The sequence below is a fragment of the Apteryx mantelli genome, chromosome 4, assembly GCF_036417845.1.
Source record: "Apteryx mantelli isolate bAptMan1 chromosome 4, bAptMan1.hap1, whole genome shotgun sequence".
NCBI classification, from domain to species: Eukaryota; Metazoa; Chordata; class Aves; order Apterygiformes; family Apterygidae; genus Apteryx; species Apteryx mantelli.
The window spans coordinates 42,331,887-42,346,394 of NC_089981.1; positions in this window are offsets into that span (position 1 = coordinate 42,331,887).

Sequence of the window (14,508 nt, forward strand, 5' to 3'; positions counted from 1 at the left end):
AAGATGCCTATTATGAGAAATAGCAGTCAAGAGAGCAATCTGGAACTAAATTCTCAGCTTGAGCAAAGGAGAAACGTACTACATGAAATACTCCTGCCTGGCAGAAACAGAGCTACATCTCATTTATATCTTGATAACGAGGCATATCGTTTTCCTTTTTGCAACTCATTTGCAGTTTTGCAATCAAATACCTTCAGAGCAGTAAGAGTAGTCCTGGTGTAGTCTGAGAAGTCTCCTTTCCTTTGGGGAGCAGCAAATCTTCATTACAGCAGTATGCAGGCACATTTCCAGAATGCTTGCCATCCAAAGCTTGTTTTGGTTAACTGTATTTCTTCCCCATCCTTGAAACCACTCAGTCACTCTTGACTGAGGTGACAATACTGAGTTTTGAGTCACAGAGGAAGATCCTCGTCAGCAGTGCCAACTGCCAACCAGCGCCAACCAACTACTGGAAAGAAATAATGACTCTGGAGATGCCAACACAGTTACAGCCTAAGCCTTTTCTTGTCACTATTCTACAACTTTCTCATTGCCAGTTACTGACAGATATTTGCAAAGCAAGTTATTTCTCCTAGCGCTGCAAAGCCTTTTATGAGTGGTGGATGTTGATAATAGAAATAATTGTTACGTATATTGCTCCAGAAGTGACAGAAGAAACACCTACGAACAATATAATCCTATACTCTTTTCTAGAAAATAAAAAGATAGAAGAGAACTCACAGGTTTTTGGATTGTGTAAAACTATCATCTTCTGTTTAGCATAATAATGGATGTGTATCCCTACAATTAAAGATAATTATAGGCTATAAAATTTGTACAGTGATTAACCAAAAACAAGATGAAGTACTGTGATGCCAAAGACATCCATCACTGAAGTTTATATTCCTTAAGCAGTTTCTCTCCTTCCTGTTTAGAATTTTCCTTCATTCCATTTTTGCTGCTTTATGCATTACAGTACTTTTCCCAATATTCTCCAAAATCTGAGATATTGAAAATATTGCATCAAATCTGAACTGATTCATTATTTTATCCCAAGTCTTAAAGGGAAATGAGAATATTTTACAATTACGATCCAGCCAAAGAAGCATATTTATCCCTAATTCTAGGTTGTTACTCTTTATGTCCTGAAACAATAAATTTTATAATCCTTACAGATTTGCTCTCAACTAATGTAATTGTAGATGCTCTTATTATTCAATTTACATGTCTAATCCCCTTTTTAATACCTGTCTTCTGTAATTTCCTGTAATTGTATAGATTATTCAGGTTAGCTATGCACAGAATATAATGGTATTTCCATCCTAATGCTATTTTCTCCATTCAGTTTAACAACCATTTCTAACACTGCACATTAATTTCTTATGCTACATGAGCCTTTACAGAGGGATATTTGGGATACCTTACTTTATGAAAGAAAAGGACATCCTATCAAAACTTTCCACATAATGACAAGATCACTTAAGAGAGAAGACAGGAAAATACAACACTTTTAATACCTATGGAAAGGTATTAAATGAAGTAACACATATTTCACATTTGCAGAGAAATAAAACACATAGCCCGAGGGATCAACAGAAAGGCAAGGCACAAGTGTCACAAATCAACAGAAGACGTAAGCATACTTAAAATACATCCCCACACTAACTCCTTATGTATGTTTGCTGAAAGAAATGCAATAAAGTTTGTAATTCAGTCTCTTGATTTAAATAACCCTAAAATGTGGATTTCACAAACCTTAAGTTGAAAAACAAAAAAGGCAAGGTCATGAATAGAGGCTTCAAGATCAATATTTTTCATACCTTCTGTTTGTATTTGAAGTTAGAAAGCATGACCTACAATAGGTATTCATGTAATCAAACAGTATACAATACTTCCCTCTTATAACATGACTAGAAATATGCAATTATCCTCATGCTTTAATTTGGAAACATGTTTGGTTTGTTTTGGCAGGAAGCCTGGGCTTTAGGAATTTCTCATTTTCTCTAGAGCTGTTTGGCCTATTTTCAAAGGATTTTTTTGGATGCACTGTCACCATGTAAGTGCTCTTTTTTTCTTTTTTAATTTCCAGCCCCTCTGTGAAGAACGCTACTAGACACAGCTTTCACTGGAAAGTGTGCACTGCCTGTTTTTCTCTCTATGACTGGAACAGAAAATAGACACACTGTTTAGTGATTTATCTGTTGCTTTTTTTGAACAGGCTGGCTGAACAACTTTTAACTAATGGTCAGTCAGTATTTTCTATTCCCAGTACTTGTGGGTTTCTATTCACGTTTATAGAATTGACTCTATAGGTTTCATGGAATTGCATTGAATTAGTTGGAACAGAAGAAATTGTTTTCAGCTGATAAATTATTCATTAACACCCCATGATTGCTTTATTAAAACTATTTTTTTTTCCTCATTTGTTTATACTTTTCACAACAGTACTTATTTGAAGGGGTCAGAAACAATGAAACAAATTAGCAAGCTGCATTCACAAAAGGGAACACTTTTGGTGCTAGGCTAGCCCGTTTCAAATAGTGCACAAAATCAATTAGATAAAGTTCCTCAAAACATTTCTAATGAAATAGCTTTCAAATTTATTTAGCTGAAGAGAGGAAGAGAAAATGCTAAGCTTACTCTGAAATGACACAAGTTAGTCATTTCCATTCTTCTTCAAGATGAAGGATGAAAAGGGTCACTCATTTTACATTGCCATCTCTCGAACGCCTCAAAAATAAAAACAAATGTGGCTTCAATCCAAGAAGCATAAGCGGTCATCCAAGAAACTGACAGTCTCTTTTGGGAATGAAAAATGATTGTCAGCATGAAAGACAGTGGGTGAAGAGATAAATCCCTTACTGTTCTTAGTTTGCCTGTCATCATTTACTTCTAAGGTCTGACTAGTTTGGGGAGATGTCAAGGGAGCAGCTGTCAGACTGAAGGCAACAGGATTGGGGAAAACAATGTAATATGTAATATTCCTATTAGAATCATGATTGATCATAACCTGTGCCATGCAATCAAATAAGTATAAAAACAGACAAAGCAAAAAGAGAGGAAGTCATGCTCTCGTAGTTAAAAGCTTAGCAATCGTTTAAATTAATAGTCTAATACACAGTTGGTCAGAAATGTTCTGCTAAAATGAAGTGTCACTGGAAAATAATGACTTGTAGGATCTCAGATCTCTTCTTTGAAACATCTCATGCCTGATAAACTTGTAGAGAATGTAACGAAAACTCATTTAGATTACAAATGGGTTTATAGTGGGGCCAAAGAGGATGGAAGCTGAAGAAACACCTATAATATACACACCCAGCCTTTGTCATACAATTCATTATCTCAAAGTATCTAATAAATAAAGCATCAGTAATTATAATCTTAATTTTTAAAGCTGAAAAAGGAATAAAGAGGATAATAAGTATCACAAAGCCGCTAATGAAATACACTGGCAAGTCGAGGAAGTATTATGATTTCCTACTTCACAGTCCTAGAGTGCTTGCGCACAGCCGCCCAGTGAAGGAGGTGTCCCTTCCCCACGAGTACAGCTGAATTCAGTCCATCAGCCTACCTGATCCCTGTGCTCTAATGCTGACCGAGCGCTCTCACATGGTGCTTTGCCTCATGCCTCTGGTATCTGGTATTTTCAACTGATGTCTAATTCAAACAACAAACAGACCCCAAGGCTTTTTACTTCTAAGACAAAAAATGATTACCTGCTTTCAATCTGGCACAGCAGAAATTTGTTTATTTGTATATACACAAAATAAATGGAGGCTTTTAGAAGATAAAGTCTTTGAAGCCATGGTATAACTGCTGAACATTGTCTCTGAGTTATCAGTACAACAAGCTTGAAGTTTTTACATCTGACAACTTTTTGCACCACCGAAGAAATTTAAATAAAGAAGAATTATTCATTTTCAAGCATCACAAATTCTTTTTTCATTACATTAGCAAAACATGAACATTTCAAAGATGAAATGCAAATGACTTCTGAAAATAACTATCAATATCTCATAGCTTTACATAAAAAGCTAAATTAAGAAACAAAAAAAAAATTGTAAAAATGTACATATTTATTTACTTGTTCTAGCGTACCACCTACAGCTATTCTAATTGGTACTTTTTGCTGCATTTACCCCTCACTAGAAAGTGGTATACTTCCTTTTTTAGTCTCAAAATATTTTATGCAGACTGCATTGCCAGCATGTCAGGCAATTTTACACCTTTATAAACACTTGATGTAAATGTGGTGTACCTTTGTTGATATGCTGCAAAGATTACTGAGCACTTGCAAAGATAATAGGCTGATAATTAACATAATTTGTTAACAGATTGCTGTTGCATGTCGTAAGTACAGCTTGTTATTATCAGACCCATTCTGAGATTTCAACGTTTGAAAATATCATTGCAACAGACCTGTAAACCACCAGATTTTTGGTGCATCCAGGAATTGTTTCTGAAAGCACAAATACAAATGTCTCACTCCCGCCCTGAGCTGACGACCTACCTCCCTCACCTATTAGCGATGCACAGCCCATGAGGCACACTCGAGTAATTCTGTTCTGTTTGACAGAAGGAAACCGGTAGGTGCAAATATTGAACAGTTTATCCTATTGGTAGCAAAAGTAGTAATGCTTTCACTTAGCTTTCACCAATGGTCTCTGTGTAATTTTCAAGCTTTCCTCACAACTGATCTACAACAGGTTGAAGCTCGCTTACAAGAACCAAACAAGGAAAAGAAATACCTCAAGTTCAGGCAGTTGATCAATGACGGGACCAGCCAAAAGCAACTCTCAGCCCTGCTTTAACTATTAAACGCTGTCTTCTCCATCAGACTTGTAGCCCAATCAATATGAAAAGAAGAAGAACCAGGCAAACGCATCAGGATAAATCTCTTGGACTTTATCAAACAAAACAAAAAATGGCAAATGATCACAGAAAATCTGGATAAATCTTCCCAGGAATAACAATTTATTAGAAAATGTCCTGATTCTTACGCTGTTATTGCTCATATTACACTTTGTGTATTTCAGGTTTCAGTTTAAAAAGTAATCATGTCTAATACTATAAGCTTTCAGAAAGACAAAGAAATGATGAGTGAAATTTTAAAATATTACATATATTTCCTTGGGAAAACATAGGAGTGCAAAGCTTTTCACATGCAGTTTGCCAGAAAGATGTGGGAAGAATCTTTTTCTCCCAAAATTTGGAGACCACTCTTAACAAAACATAGACAATTCTAGAACTGTTCTCCTTGGGAATTATTTCTTCATTTTACTTATTTTTGTAATGAAACTACTCTGAACTGTAAATGGTATCTAGCTCTTACTTTTCTAGTTTTCAGACAATGTTCTCAATTCTCTGCAATCTATCTTTGAGTAAGTGGTTTACTGTTAATAGCCCTATTCATTTTTTAATCCTTGACCTAAAAAGTTACATCAGTAAAGTTTTCTAGAATGTTTGCACTAAAAAGAGTTGTTCTGATTTGCTCAGAAGCCACACACAAGACAGCAGAGAAGGAACCTCCTCAGCAGAGACAAATTCAGTTTTATAGGCTTTTCTCCCTGTAGAAGACAAGTCTTGCAACTGTCCTATGAAAAATGAGGCTCTTGTTCAATAGCCTCTGCCTGAAAAAGAAGAGTTCTTCTGAAGGGAAGGCTCTGGAGCCCAGCAAACCTTACTGGGAAAGAAACATTAATGTCTCTTCCTTCAGTTTTTCATGTGATAAGTAACATTCTCCCTCACAACAAAACAAAACAAAACAAAACAAAGCACTTGTCATATATTGTTTTTCCAAAGCCAGATCCCACATTCCAAAAAAAAAAAAAAAATTCTTTAGGCTTGTGAATTTGGAGTTATTCTTCGAGCTTTCACTTGGAATTTTATTTCCTCCAATCTTTGCTCCAAGATTTATTCCTGCAAGCTTATTTTTTGGTAAAGGTTCTCTGCACATGTCCAGATCTAAAAATCCAAGAGATGTGACAATCTAATCTCTCAGTACATAAGATGATCCTACTATTCCTGTACTAGAGTAGCATTTTATGGATCAATTACTGTGTCAATTTGTCAATATGTTGATAGCTCTCAATTCTTTCCCTTAAATTCGATAGCTTCTATCATCCTGTTTATCAGGTTCCTTTGAAGCCCTCTGCACCTTAGACAGTTAAGTCCTCCTGGATTCTCAGCCTCTCACATTTCCAAATGCCATTTTAGACATTGATTTATTAAATTAGACTTTCTGCACATATTGCTTTTTTTTAATCTAGGAAAGAAACTCCATTTGTCACAGTCCATGAAGTTACCTTGATGCAGTATATTTAAAGAGATATGAAAACTCTGTTTAATACAGGGGTTTAATATAGGGTTTAGCTAAGGTTATGTATGATAATTTTAAGGTTTTCAGCATCTGTTTATACGATAAGGAACTTTACACATAAGACTGATGATGCCTCCTTTTTCCTACACTATATATAGGCAAATGCTTGGGGCACTTAATAGTGAGTTACACTCAGTAACACTGAGTTACACTGCCAGCAGAAGCAAAAACCTTGGTGGGATGATATCCTGGAAGCAGAGGCAGAGGTCCCCATCTGCAGTCCTTCCTGGCCTTACCCTGTCACTTGACTCTGTAACAGAACTACTTCCTGCAAACTCTAAGTCACATCTGACCTCAACAAATGCTGGATGTAATGGGGAAAAGCACACACAATCTATCAAGCATTCAAAAAGAATATGTGAATGTTTTCCATAGATATTTTTTACTCTACATGAAAGAATCATCTTCCTTCAGTGGTGATCACAAACATGAATAAATGCATAAAAGCAAACATAACTATGGCAAAAGATAAACAGGATTACTGTGGCAAGAAGCAAAAAATCTTATTTGTTTGGATAATGTCAAACAAACTGCTAGTGTTTGATAAATAATTACAATCTGGGAAGGGTTACACAAAATAAGAACACGGACAAAATGCCAGTAAAGTTAAGGAGTTAACACACTGTAAAGCATGTGTGATTTGTTCTGTAAATCTTAAATTATTTTCAAGAATGTGTTTTTTCAAAAGAAAGTAAAATATCACAGTTCTAAACAGCAACTACTCTTCTCTATTCAAACAGAGCAAAAGATAACTGAGCCTTTCCAGTAGTGAACTCACAACACATACTAAGAATGAGGAGTAACAGAAGTACAGATAAACAGATTTCATTCTGGCTATATTGTGAAATTTGTCACCGTTGATGCTGTATCACCCAGAATTTTATCTGTCTGAGTGGTCAACCATCACATAATGTAGCTGGCTTTTTCAGGCTATTTTATATGTTTATGAGCTTTCTGGTTGTATGTATTAAAAAGAGAGACTTGTGCACTTTGTTGGCCACTCAGATACCTGTTTATGAAAATGAAGTGGAATAGAAAAGTCATGTTCAGAATACCATAAGAGAATTTCTGTGAGAGGGAGGAAGAGTTAATGACATAGAAATTGTGACAGTATGGTACCAAAGATATTCAGTATTGTTCCTTAAAGTACTTTAGGACTTAGGAGGACAATAACATCAGAAAAATAGAAGACATAATGGAAGGATTACAAAAATATCATTCCAGCTTAGTCAGAAAGACATCTTTCTATATCTGTTCTCCGTTTTGCTGCTGATTTGTAACATGCATCAGGGAGTAACAAATAAACATTTGCTCTGGCCTGGCAGAAAGGGCATTGGGAGGGCAGGGAGTCTGGGCTTGCTGTTCATATTTCTGATCCCTTTTCCCTTTTTCTGCCTGAATACTTCTTCAGAAAGTTGGAGAGTGGCTTCAATGGTACTGATGTAGTAAATGGGAAACAAAAGCTACTGCTTTTCTTCTACATTTTCTATTTTTATCTAGGGAATATATATTAAATAATATTCATCATTTTTACATCACTATATTTACCTTTTTTACTAGGAAATTGTTATTAAATGACATATATTCTAATTGCAACATGAAATATGAGGATTTATCCAAGTTAACAGTTAGTGACAGAAATAGAAAAAGAACTCATATTCTCAACTAAGTATCTTCTAATGGAATCGTAGAGGCTCTGAAGCTTTTTTAAAATCCAGTCTTTTATAAGTGATGGCTTCAGTGTTATAGGACTCTGAACTATGCCTCTTCACTGAGGAGGAATCATAGGATCCTCAAAAAGATTTCTTCAACCCTCTCCCCTCTTTTTCTGAGGTTAGTTAAATTTTTTGATGCAACTTTTTTTCAAACCAAATCTCCCCAAAGTTCACAGAAACAAAAAAAATGCTTTATGAAAATTACTGGCAGCTCTGTGATGGAACTGAAGGTGAGAAAGAATATGAGAAGGATCTAAGAATAACTAATAATATTTGTTGGTTAACATTTTGCCTGCATTCAGATGTCCAGTTTCCACAATTCGGATAAGGGAGGTGGCACAGAGTATTCTGCATCTCTAGCAGTGTAATAATTTGGGTTTGAGTCAGCTCTATCTTATTCTTTTTACATAATGCAGTCCCATATTCTTAAAAGGGTCCCCCCTGCCAACTGGCTCCTATGATGTAAAATGCCTTCTCTCACTGCTTGAGTATTTGTTCACTCAAAGCTCACAGGCTGATTGAAAAGGGCTGCTGCAGATCAATAGAGAAAGTGATATACTGAGGTTTTCTACTCCAGGCTCTGCCAAGGAGGTATTCAAGAATTATACATTTAGTGCCATGAGACAGCTTGTGGCAGTTCTCTAATTCTCTTGTCTAGATCACTTTAATCGTGCTTTAGTGATCCATTGTCAGGTTCACAGTGTGCAACCGCAGCAAGGTCTAAAGTTGCACAGCTGGCCTGATTCATCTGAAATGTCATTAGGGTGACAACAGCTATATTCTTCACAGTGTGTGAAAGTATTCACCGCTTGCTTTCGTCACAGGCCCAGTCAAGAATTCAGAACCATGTTAGCTGTAGTATGTATCAATGAAGAGTTTAAGGTGACCTAACCTTAGATAGAGCTGGCCAAAGAATTGAGGTGAATGTTTCATCAAAGGGCTGTTTATTAAAACAACTTGAACAACTGAACTCTGTCATACTGAATTGAACATCTTGTGAAATTTCTGGCACTTCTTATTTTTATGCACATCTGCCTTCTCTGTGTATTTGCACAGCTTATTTATGGAGATAAATGCAAGAAGATAAGCTACAGAAATATATGCTTTATTTATCAATCAGATACCTTATTCATTAGTCAACTGTTTGTGATTTACCATGTATTTTTAACTACATCACCTAGTAACAAATCTGTTTCACCAGAATTTATTTTAATATTCCAAATGCAGTCTTAGGCAGCTGCTATTTCACATAATATGCATTTTTGCCAGTCTTTATTTTCCTCTCATATTGTCCTCATTACAGTGGGGGTCAACATAAAGAAAGCATATGGCTTCTTCAGGCAGATGTATGTGGTCACGTCCAATAACATGCTTAAAATTATTGCTTTCCCCTGTTACAAGGCATGCTGCCTTAAAAAATAATCACAACACATACATACACGTGGACACAGACCACCAATACTAAGAATAAAGGAAGAGACAGATAAATACTTTTGATTGCAAGCAGTATCCAGAGGGGAACAGAAGCACAAAACAGAACCAAGAAAAGAACAGGCGTGTGTGTCTGTGTGAGAGATTTTGAGGATATTGAGAAATTAAGATTTCAGAACACTTAACAGATTTAGAAGTGAGTTTAGTGAAGAAAGAAATAAGCTTAGTTTTATTTTAGCCAAACAATGTTATCCATGCTTAATTATTTTTGTTCCTTACATTTTAAGTCATTCCGTTTACAAGATTGATGGTTCTCTAGCAAGACTGGCACTAAGCACTAGAACTGAGGGAATGCATCTTCTCTATGACATCTGTATTTAGAGATATAGAAATCCACAGAAAAATCACGGAGCTCAACATCTCATCTTTGAGGGAAGCAGATCTACTAGAAAAATAACTGCATGTACTAAATAGCAAACTATCATATAATGCTCATATGTTTATCATAATGTTTATGAGAGAAACAGTAGGAATAGCTACTGCGGTCACAACATAAATGCAGAAGGTAGGCTGGAACTTATTCTCAGGCATAATGTGGTTCGCAGAGAAGAAAACAGTGACCGAAAATCCTGCTATTCCCTCCTTACACTATAGATATCACCTTAGCGTATCAGTTCTGCCCCTTTGCTCAAGCAGTGACAACTAAGCATGCACCTCAGACTCAGAAGAGTCTCCGGCTGTTGCTTATATAGCAGTCTGGGACATTTACCAAGTCCCAGAAATGTAACAGACTGAAATGTCAACAAACACAAGTGCTGGCAGGATGCCAGTAAAACAACAACAGCCACAACAACAAAGCGCTGAGACAAGAGCCGCGTTGGTATCAATAACTTAAAACTGGGGAATTTCAAACACTGCTTTTTTGCTACTGGTGAGAAAGTGCAACTCTTTTATGCTTCTCCGTTGGATAGTGTTCAAAGTATTATAATATGTCTATCAACATTTTCCTTTACAATAAGATCATTTTATCACATACATGGTCTTGGCATACACTTCACCTGCAAAACAAAGTGCAAGCTTTGAGGGCAGCACATCAGACGCTTTCCAGTTCCATGGAGATGCCTCTAATGAGGATGAGTGCCCGGCTGTAGAGTACGCTACCACAGCCCTACGCCTTCTGCCTGGGCAACGGTAGAAGCAAACAAGAACACAAGTGAGTAAAGACAAGTTCTCTAGAACGGTGGTCAGAAGGTCACGTTTCTGATGCAGCTAGATCCATCAAGAACACAGTGTAGTATCAGATTCTAACTGAGGAGGAAATTTCTCTTTGCTTAACAGAAAAAAACTAAATACAGAGATTAATATATAAATTTTCTTAGTAACCAGTCATTCATGAGAGTTTTAATTCTTTGGTCCAACAGATCACAGGACCATATAACAAATAGAGTCCATAGCTAAATATTCCTTCCAGCTTCTCTGCAAAATCAAGGACCCTCACGTCTTCAGATTAGGAAAAATTCACATCTTGAATGATTATTCTGGTATTTAAAGGGCAATCACAGAGAGTAAAAGTGGGTCAAGAGTTTTTATTTTTCCTCTTCAGGAACAGGTTGTGAGATTTATGTAAACATATCAAAGCTTTAAGGACATTATGATAAAAGTATGGCATTTGCCAACATTTAGGGCATAGTATAGCTTTAATAGTTTCAGTTATTTGATCAACATCAATCACACCATATTAGATATGGTAGTCATTTAGCAGAAACAACATCTTTAATCTACAATCGGTCATGCACAGGATATATTCCTGTTTTTGCTTAAAAGTAATGTTAAAATTGGTGTCAAAACATACTTCATAGCAACTTCACTGTCAGGTAGACCTGCAGTCTGAAAACTAAAAGCACGCCAATGAGTCAACAGACCTTTTAGTTTGTGAAAAGAGTGTATTTAATATATGATACATGGTATACATAACGCACACCGTACTACATCATTGCTTGAGGATGACAGCGTTTATGATATGTAAATAATATTTAATTAATGGCATTAAAATTAATGTACTCTAAACATAAATATTGCTGCCTCTTCAACTGTGTTTAATATGTATGTAGGTTTATTATAAACAGATTGAAATGAATGTGGTCTTGATGCAATTTAATTTAAATAAGTGATGTAATTTATTTCTTTAACTTGCTGCTTTGGGTTTGTGGAATTGGCTTAGATATTTGATAATATTAGCTATATATTGTTGGGAATTTTACTATTGTTTGAAATACGTCACAGACTGGCAGGAAAATCACCTTATGTTCAATTAATGTCAAATAGTTTGCTTACAAGCCAAGTACATCAATAGACACATCCAGTTCCTCTGGTAATTTGGCAAGTATGGTTTTTGTCAGGAAGCTACAGGTGTACCACTGACTAATTTAACAGAATTGTACAGAGAACATACTTAAAATATCAGGTATCTCCATCACCTGAATGTGCTTCCCATGTCCATATAGATAACTAGGTTAGATCATGGAGCGGGTACTTGAAAAGACTGTGCAAGAGCAACAGTCTCGCTGTCATCAGTCTTGCTGTATGAAGTTTGAAAAGTCACACTTCAAATGGTCAGTGTGGAAAAACAACCTGAAAAACTTGTGAGTGATCTTAACAGGCTGTTGAAAAATATGTATTTTAAATGATCTACATAAAGGCAGAGTACCTTTTCTTTCTAAAATGACGATACCAGGAGAATACCTCCAAAAGCTTCAAATTTTGCCACTGGTAATTAAGTATTGTCAGACCAGAATTTGATCACAAACTTAAAAGCATAAGAGGTAGTGGGACGAGAGGCAAAGTATCAGAGAGATGTTTGGTGTCACTGTACAACAAAGTGAAAGATTAAAAAAACCTATCCGAAATCCTTGATTGAAGCAACACAGAGAAGACGTTATACGACTACACAGGTGCTTGACTGACAGTGCACATTTGAAGAGACAGGACTGGTTCCTGTTTTTAAACTGGCAGGTTTCATAAGGCTCTGCATAAGTAGTAGTGCCACTCTCTGGGAAAAATTACAACACTGTAATAAAATTTGGTAACTTTTTTCACAGTTTATACCTTGATACACAAAAGAAAAGACATCTTTCAATATTCATTCACATACTGAACACAAGATCCCACCATAAATTAGGAGATGGACAAAACCTGAAAAATTAAATGTTCTGCTAGATCAGAAGGTAGATGGGATTTCTTATACTGACCATCAGTCCACCAAGCAAAATTTGCTTTCATCACAAAGGATGGGATTCATGCTGTTTAACTTTTATATATCTAAAATAAGTTGCTTAAGTCTAAGATAGTCCAAGTAGACTCTCCTCATAATTAATGAAATAAAAGTAGGCACTTCTGTAGGGCAGTTCATCATACTTGTCTTAAAAATTCATCTAAGCATCACCTTCTAGACAAAAGGATCCTAGGTAGTTAGATCTTAGATAGTCTTAGATACCTAAACTAAGCAAGATGAATATAACCCTGAATGCCTTGGAAATTATTAGTCCCATTCATTTTTTTAAATCATAGTAATTACCTGCAATGGTTGTCTCAAGGGTCTCTCTAATGCATGTTAAAATTAAACCCTCATACAATGAATCAAGGAACAGATAAAGGCTTCTTCAGTGGGACATTTGCAGTGACTACTTCAGTGAGTCCTGCCAACACTCAGAAGTGAACTAGTGCCATAACTAGGAAAAAAGGTGAAGTTGTTGGTTTAGCACCATTTTTGGTAATGTATGAAAATAAGCCAAATGGAGAGAAGAATTGGTAGTGCTGGAAGAGGAAAAAGAAACGGAGTGTTTTATATAACACGTCACAAATGGGTGGGGAAGCAGCCACACTAGCTTTGCGTGAAATATGAAAGCTTTTGTTTGAAATCACAAAAGACATGGACAAACTTTGTCAGAAGAGGCTGCAGGTTCGATGCACAATAAAGACCTTGCAGCTCCTGTTGTGATCTCTGAGAAGGTGGGCAGTTACAGCACAGGGAGACAAAACCAAGAGATTAATAGGGCTTACTGGGTGAAAAAACTCCCCTTCTCCATGCAGTTTCCTTCATGAACATTCTTGAAAAAGAAGTTGCAGCTCTTCTTGAAAAATGAATGCTTCTTCTTTTCAATACTCTACAGAGACCATCATAACATAAATGATTTCAATCCCTCTGATTTCCTTCAACATGTAAATCAAGAATGTTGCCTTCATTATTTCAGATGAGAAAAAAACCCTGCCTGAGGCTTCTTCAGTCTGAGCCTCTCTTCAATCTCAAGCATGATGCTGTTCCTTCTGACATTTTTTATGAATTTCACTCTTGAGCCTTGAGCAATGTTGTAGTGGCTGTAGGTTTTGTGGATGAATTGATTAGAATTTAGAGTTATACAGATACAGTTTATAAAAGCATTAATCAAAGTATGCCCACAGAAGCTATGAACGATAGATGAAGTGTCTACACAAACATATGATACAAGATAAACAGTCCTCCAAAATAACAGAGAGAAAAGGGAATAAAGGAGACATTAATTGAACATAAAGTGACTTAACAGCCTGTGGGAGGGATGGAATGTGAATGTCCAAATGAGGATGCAAGTCTAGTCTAGTCAGTTTTGATAACTCTATAAACAGGAGTGTCAAAAATCAGGCATGCTTTGTATCAGCTGCAGGAAGTCTGCATGACATTGTGCTAATGCTTTGTCACAGGCCTATGTGCACTAGCATCTTGTTTAGATCAGGAGCATGTTAGGGCCATGCCTTGTAGACCCTGAATATGGATGAGCCACTGTCACTGAACCCAGCCCATGGTCCTTTATTAGACAAGAACAGTGCTGAGGTTTCCAGTTTACAAATTAATGGACTTGTGGTTATGATTCAACACAGCTAATAACCCTGAAAACAACAGCTTTGTTTTCTCTTTCCTCCTCTTTGAAAGGATAGATTTAAAATAGGATACTAAGTAGCTAAAAAGTGTCA